Raw genomic sequence first — 8,189 nt, 5'->3', positions numbered from 1 at the left:
AAGATGAACAAATCCCCCGGATTCAGTGGTACGAGTGGCCGACATAACGAGCTCCACGCAGCTTCCACGGGCGCGAGGCACCGTGAAACTGCCGGCAGCTACAGAGGTAATTTAAGTGGTGTGTGTCTGAAGTGTAGTGCGCAGTAAGTACCAGCGGGCAGTAAAATACTCCTAATTATTCCCACATCCCTAGGTTTTCACACCTCCTTTTTTTTTTTTTTTAAATACTGAATTCCCCTGTTTTCTTTTTTGGAGTTAATTCTTTTTTTCAGGCAAAGAAGAGCACAAATACGGTTTGTTACACAAAATAAACTGTCGTACTCCGTGCTTTGGCTACAAAATATGCAGCATATACAGCTTAGTGCATAAAAACATATTTTCACAAGGGACCATGTCAGACAGCAGTTCCTTTCCCTAAACAAAAACAAATCTTGTTTGCTAAGTCAGTCTTACTTTTTTGGCTAGGGAGAAGTTTTCAAAATTCTTCATTTCTTTTCAACTCGCACAATTGTCGCGAAGTATTTTCCAGCTCTGTGAACTGCCCGCAGCAGAGGCTGCAAGCACAGAGCCGAGTGTGGGCGGAGCGCTGGGGAACGCTCACGGTCAGGAAAAGTCTGAATGTGAGCATGCAAATTCAGCACTTGGTGACTTTGTCCCCGAATGTCCCCGCTCAGCCGCCGCCGCTCACGCTCAGCCAGCGTCAACACCAGCATCGCGGTTTTCTGGCTCTCACAACATTAGCGTGAGCCACAATTTAGCCTCTCCTCTTTTTCTTAAGGCGCCAACTTCGATTCCTGCAAATACGTGAGATTCTCAGCAGTCGTTATTTTCACAATTTTCAGGTTTTTTTCATTTTCAGGCTCTTTAATCTGCTTTTCAGTTAAAGGGCTGGACACATGGCCCTTCAAAAGGCAGAGAGCTCGACATGGAGGGCTTTAGGAACGCAAACACGGTGTGGGGTCTCGCGTCCCGCGCTTCCTGGATGCGTAAGGCTGACAAAGCGTTAATATTTCTCTCTGGCCTGAGCTTAGTGTGTTATTGTCAATTTTTATTCTGCTACTGAATGCGTAGCCTCAGGCAGGCATTTGCCCTCTTTGCCTCAGTTTTTCAATCCATAAAATAACAAAGGAATTACAATACTTTGACAGTTATGAAAACACATGACATTTATACTCATTTTAGATAATGCTTACTTTTCAAAAAATGGATGCATTGCCTCAAATTTCACGTTAACGTGCCGGACTATCATGGAAAATATCTCCAGAGGCAAAGAGAAATGGTATAAAGTTCATGGCAGGTGGGGCCCAAACTTCACAGCATGAGGCTGTAGCGAACCCCTTGCATCTGAGGAAAACCAAATCCTGTTATACCAGGAGCCCAAATGAACCGAAGAAGATTACCACTTCATCTATTCAAAATTTCCTAAGCCTAAGGTGCCACAAACACATTTATATGAATGATTGTAGACTAGATAGATGTCTTAATATTTAAGATGTCAGATGGAGTAATATGTAAGTAATTATGTTTTGCCTTTCATTCAGTCTTTGTCAGGGGTACAGACTGATGGCCCTGGAGATTGAAGGCTTCTGTCTAGATAGTGAAAATACTCATTTTTAACACGAGCGCAAGCTTTCCCTGCCAGGCTTCCCCAACGGGGCCAAAAGCAGGAATGATCTATCCAGCTGCGGCTGAATCTTGTCCGGAAGAAGAGTCCTCCCTTTGGTAGCCTATGGAAATACATCAATAGGTAGCCTATGGAAATACATCAATATATGGAGCACGTGCAGCTGGCTACCTGAGCGGCGGTGAACGGGTGCTGGTACGGAGCACGGCCTCGGTGCGCACCTTAGGAGCACCGTACTAAGAGTAGTTAACATAAAACCTGCCATCATTTAGTGCCTCTGCCTTTGCAAACCTACCACAGGCAGGCGGTCTGGGGTCATACCTCCACCCAACGCGGGACACGCAGGGCAGCAAAACTCAGCCTCTCCTGACCCTCCTCGAGGCAGCGGCTTTGCTTGAGTGGAGGGGGTTTGGCTCCTCCAGCGTGAAGGCAGCGGGAAAGCAGAGCAGTGGGAAAACACTGCTAGATGGACCAAGAAACAGAGGTGACAAAGACCATTTTGAGAGAAGTCTCTCAGAGGAGGGAGGGAGGTACTGGTAGAAGTGTGTCGTGGCTCAGCCCCGGGCAGCAGCTCAGCACCACGCAGCCGCTCGCTGCCCCTGCCCCGCTGGGATGGGGGAGAGAATCGGAGGAGTGAGAGTGAGAAACACTCCTGGGGTGAAGCAAGAGCAGTTTAATCATTGAAATAAAGTAAAATAGTAATGATAATAATAACAATATAATAATAATAATAATAATACACAAAGCAAGTGATGCCCAATGCAATTGCTCACCACCCGCCGACCCATGCCCAGCCAGTTCCCAGCAGCGATCGCTGCTCCCCGGCCAACCCCCCCAGTTTCTATACTGCCCATGACGCCGTATGGTATGGAATGGCCCTTGGGGCAGTTGGGGTCAACTCTTCTGGCTGTGCCCCGTCCCAGCTTCTTGTGCCCCTGGCAGAGCAGGGGAAGCTGCAAAGTCCTTGACTGGCATGAGCAGCACTGAGCAGCAACTGAACCATCAGCGTGTTATCACCATTCTTCTCATCCTAAATCCAAACCACAGCACTGTGCCTGCTACTAGGAAGAAAATTAACTCTGTCCCAGCTGAAACCAGGACAAGGTGCCAGGTCAATCCACATCAGAGCAAAACGATAGCATGAGAGTCTTCCTGCTTGCCTGCAGATGACCGAGCCCTGAGGATTCACATCAGCCCTTGCTTTCGGGAAGCCGGCTGCGTCCCGGGCGATCTGCACCCCGTCGCTGCACAGCCTGGACTGGCACAAGCCAAGCAGCAAAGCCACTGGCCCACAAGCCGAGGAGACCTTTTTCAAATCCATCTCCTGGTTTTCTCTGTGTTTGATACAGCCCTGCATGGCCTTGTGCGCTGCCCCGGGCGCCCACCAAAACGCACGCAGCCCGAGAGAGGGGATGAAGTCCCAGCTCCTCTCAAGGTGCTGGGAAACTCAGGCTGACCTCAGCAGCAGTCTAGAGTCAGGAAGGAGGGAATTTTGCTTCTCATCTGCTGCCGTTACCACTCTCCAGCCATGCCCATATTTATTGCCTACTCATACAACAGCACAAATTCAAGTATAAATTCAGTGCAGAACACAATTCATCAACTCAGCCGTTAGCAATGTTACATATGGACGTGCAAACCAGGTTGACGTAGCCCAATAGCAGGACTACTAATATCTACTCACCGATGCAACCACTAAGATGAACGAACATCACAATTTTATCTGTTTGCTTTTAGCTGTTGCCAGCCTTGTAGGGTTGTGAAGAATCTGGAAAGGCCACTTAGCAGCAATACTTGACTTTATTTTGCCCAGCTTCCCCATTAAAGAACGCCAGTTATTTGCAAAGTAATTTGTGGAAATGTGAATATGCCACGTGAAGGGAATGAAACCGTTTCTCAAATGCCCATGCCCACTCCAGACCTGCAAAAATTAATTCATCCTGTGAAGAAAATGTATGTTTCATTGAACTGCATGATACAAAAATGTGTTTCTTCCAGAAACTCAGAAACACACTGCCCTGTGCTTTTCCCTTCCCTGCCTTGGTTAACTTGCCCCAATTTGCCCCCTCCTGACAGAGCCCCTTCCATGTGCCACTGTTACCCAACTGAATTAGCAACAGCCCACAGTAAATATTTAAAAGGAAAACTTCACAGCGTGATGAGCAGACTTTTGCAAGTTGGCATAATAACAGCAGGAGGAAAAAAAACCTCTAAGAAATACCAGTAAGAATTATCAAAGGGTCTTCGGGTCTCACGTGCCAGAGCTGCAGCTCTAACTGCACGCAAGCATCGCGTTTTTGCTGATCTGGAGGCTCATTAGAGGAAACACAGCTGTTTTCTCCAGGAAATTGTCAGCCTCTTGATGTAATACTGCCTTGGTGGGGGGACGCCGTTTTAATTACCACCTGGAAATAGACAGCAAGTGTTTACAAGTTGCAATAGGCTCTCCCCTGGGGAAGAACACAGACCTTTCTTAACTCTTTAGTGCTGCCATCCAGGTATTTATTTACTTGTGTTTGTATCTGCGCAAAGGCCGGGAGCGGTGACGATGTGCCTTGGGACTGGCTGATAGAGAAGCAGCAGCGTACATGCCAGCTGACATGAAGATAAGGACTCAAGAGCTGATCGGCTCAGGCTGAGGTGCCGAGCAAACCAAGTGCAGCTCACTTGCAAGGCCTCTGGCACGCTCATTTTTAACATTTTAGCGCGGCGGCACTCTCAGCATGCAGTATTCATCGCTGAGCAAAACAAGCAAGGACCACAAACACCTGACTGGGAAGGTCTGTATCAGATACCGGGGCAATTGCAGGCTCCAGGCACCTGCAATGCTCAGGAAACTGGATCATGCCTCACCTATGGTTGTACATCTGGGATACTTGTCCAAGAGCTGAAAGAGATCTGCTAGACATGCAAGGGGTTTGCTTTATGTCTAAGTACTGGGAAACTCGGGGGAATGCTAAGCAAGCACAGGCGTTAACCAGTCCACGATCCCAGCAAGCACGCCGCATGGAAACTGGAAACACAAGGACGGTTTCACGCACTAACCTCGGTGACACGGGATGCGTGTCGCAAGCAAGGCTGAGCAGCGGCTCTTGCAGGAGAGGCACCGCCGGTCCTCTGGTGCCTTCCTCTGCCTTCCCAGCTGGCCAACAAAGCAGGCAAGTAAGCAGAGGCAAAAGACTTAGCTAAAAATAAGTAGCAAGAATCCAGAACTACCTAAGATTTGTCATCTATGCTGTTCATCTAGACACCCTGTACAGTAAGGAAGGCTGTGGATGCTCTCTGTAGAGAGCACTACATACCACCCATTCCAAAGCAGGATAAGTTATCCGTCAGAAGAGGCTGGCTATCCCCAACAACTCTATAGTTAGTTCAGGCAAGTGACTTATTACTGGGCATCTAAGTTCTGGTAAGATAAATATCATTCTTGAGGGTCTCTTATTTGATTAGGTATTCAATACGTGATTCCTATGGCAGTACTGCAAGTCTGGAGGCTCTTCAAGGCTACGCGCATTAAAAAAACCCAAGAACGTAACACAAAAAGCCAAAAACGTAACACAGGCCCCAAGTCAGCAAGACTTTAAATACTTTCTGAGGCTGATGCCATTGCACGCTGAGGTCAGGACTGTGAATGCCTGGTACCCAAACAGCTACAGCCCACAAAGGGGAGGGGTGATGTGAAAGCTGGCCTTGTTTCTGCAGCATCACTGCTGCGCGCTCAAGAAAGGCAAGCACGGCTCTGGAGCGGTGCATGTGCTTTCACAGGAATGCAAAGTGGTGTGGGAAGAAGGAGAGGGAGCCAAGCAGCTGGCTTCAATTAATCATCAGCTCTCTTGGAGGCTGGGAGGATGACTCTGGGGTGGTGGAGACCAGACCTCGTTGGCTGCGGAGAGGGACGGAGGGGAGGTGGGTGGTGTGGGCAGGCTGCGATGTGGCGGGGCAACCTCGGGGCGGGTTGGTTGGGTGCACTGGGGAGCAGCGGTGGGGGGGTGAGGGGCGAGCTCTGCAAATAGCATCCAGCCAGCAGCCAGATAAATACAGTTATTTTGGTTTTGACTTCAGGAGAGCTTGGGGGGAGGGTTGATAACGGTTGTCGTTACAAATACTGTTATTTTGTGGGTTTTCTTAATCTTTCCATCTTCAAGTTCTCTTTTCTATTTCTTCCCTCCGTGGCTAATTCACCTTTGTTTGCTCTCGGGGGCTCGGCTAGCGGCGGGATAGTTGATGTAGCTGAACTCTAACAGCTCCACGTGTGGGAAAAATACTCCAGCTGCTACCAAGAACAGCAGTTATGGCTGTGTTTTTAAGTGTGTTTTTGGAAGCGCGGGTAAAACCGTATCTGTGTAAGACTGTGCTCCCAGTTCCTGTCCTTTTTGCATCTAAATGAGACCCCGCTCCTGCGGGAACATCTCTTCCCTATGTAAATAACACCACACTTCCCTAAAGGCCCGTCTCTACCCTATGTAAATAAAATCGCAGCCCCTCCAGGCCTGTCAGTGCTAGGCATTAATGAGCCTGCAAAATCGTTTCTTCTCTCATTTGGTTTGGCAGCGCAGATGCTTAAGTCTCTCAATGTGTTATTCAGAAAGTTTGGAAAATGTAAAGCATGCCTGAGAGAAATGCCAAATCCCTTAACTCACGGGGGAAGTGTTCATATAACTTAGAGGGGGAGAAAAGCGCTCTCAGTGGTGTTTACTGTGTGCATTAAAACTTTCCAGTTGTTAAGAACTGGCTGTATCTGCACAAGAGCTATCTGCTAATAAACAGAAGCACCCGGACGATGGTAAAAACGGTGAGTTTCTGCAAATTAAGTCCCCTCGTGCGGGCCAGGCAGGGCACGTCTATTTGCAACACCAAGGAGAGATGTTGCTTTTGTTATAATACTAGGAAAGACTTGTCAGAATCCATGCCAAAATGGAAGAGGTTTTTTTGGGGTGGTTTGGGTTTTTTTGGTTTTTTTTTAAAAAGTATGCCTTAACTGAAAGTCAAACCCATGGGTATGTACCAACACTGCCCACTGACTTCAGTGCCAGCCACGCCAAGAGGAGACGGGATGGGTTATTCCTATGTGCAGGAAGGGTTAAATTCCCAAATGCAGCAGTGGCCTTGAGCTGGTGGTGCCTCTCCTCCGAAAGCCCTTGTACTTGGTGGGATCTGGAGGAGACCAGGAGCCCGGGAGCAGTGCGGGTAAGCTGGGATCCAAGCGCAGCTTTCCACGGCAGGTCCTCACCTCTGAGGGATGGGGGTTAGCGGGGAGCATCCCCCCCCCGAGAGCAGAACTGCTGGCTTTCACCTGCTTTTCCTCCTGGTACCTCCTTCCTGTCTCATCGCGGTGGTAACGGCGCGGTCCCCCACAGCTCACGTGCGCACCAAGGTGATCTGCCCTGCACGGTGCCACGGCGTGCTCGCCCGGTTCAGGGCTCCGTGGGCTGAAGTAATGATGTTTAACAAGGGATTCACTACAGCAGGCTCGCTCAGGCTTCTGGTCATCTTAGCCATCCACAATTTCAGTGTGAAATCGGTAAGCACTCGATTTCCGTACCCACTTTTACATAACCTTGAAAGAAGGTGATTTAAGAGCACCTCATGAGCGATGGAAGACTGGAAGGCACCGTTCCCAACATCTGCTCCAGGCAAACACTGGCCTGAGCTCCGCTTCCACCAGCTAAGGGTCAGAGCAGGACCTGCTTCTGGCATCTCCTTCTGCTGGGTCTAGCCGGGCAGGACCCCAGCAGAGACTTTGGGATTTCAGCTCCAAAGCATCTGGCTCCCTCTTGTGCTCCCCATGTTTATGGCAGGAGAAGTCAGATGGGACAAAGTCTGGCTGGTGCAACCCGCTGGCGGAGGTGGCCCCTGCTTATCTCCTCGTGTCCAGCCCGAGGGGCAGATCACATCAGTTGCTGTTAGTCAAGACCCGACCTGATACGGACCGTCTCCATCTTCTGCTCCTCTTGAGCTTGCCAGGAAATACCAAGCTGTTCCTGGAGCATGGCTGGGGAATAGGGTGCGCAGCTCCGTATGCACTACCTGCTGCCTGCCACTTATAGCTTGATCGGCGATGAGTTGTGACTGTCAGCCATAGCTTCTACCTTGGAGAAAAACCACCCTTCTTCTGCGTGACTCAGAAGTACGTACCAGAAGTACGTGACTGCCATCTGTACGTACCGCGCTCAGCATGCGACGCGTTTCCTCCTCCGCAATGTCAGAAATTTAAGGAGCCTGAAATGATTTCACCTGTACAAAGATAAGAAAACTTTGTTTTTCCAGTATTTTATACGGCTTTTTTTTTTTTTTTTTTTTTGGTAAAGTACTCTGCGTCGCTGCTCCTGATCCATTCTGCTCCTATTACATAGGTAGTAGTGGTAAGGAGTGGGGAAATCCACCTGCAGAATGGCTTTAAGGCAATGCTCCAGCAGCACCGGCTGCTGCCATGAGAGGTAGTATTTCTTCTTAACTGAGTCACTTTTAGGAGATTTCTTTAAAGGTCATTAATGAGTGTTAGGAGACAAAGGAAAGCTGTGTTAGGCGAAGCAGAAAAAAGGGACTTGTTTTCCAGCAGATGTTC

This window comes from Pelecanus crispus, chromosome 5 (genome assembly GCF_030463565.1).
Source record: "Pelecanus crispus isolate bPelCri1 chromosome 5, bPelCri1.pri, whole genome shotgun sequence".
In the NCBI taxonomy this organism is placed as follows: domain Eukaryota; kingdom Metazoa; phylum Chordata; class Aves; order Pelecaniformes; family Pelecanidae; genus Pelecanus; species Pelecanus crispus.
Note: the sequence above shows the minus strand (reverse complement) of the source record.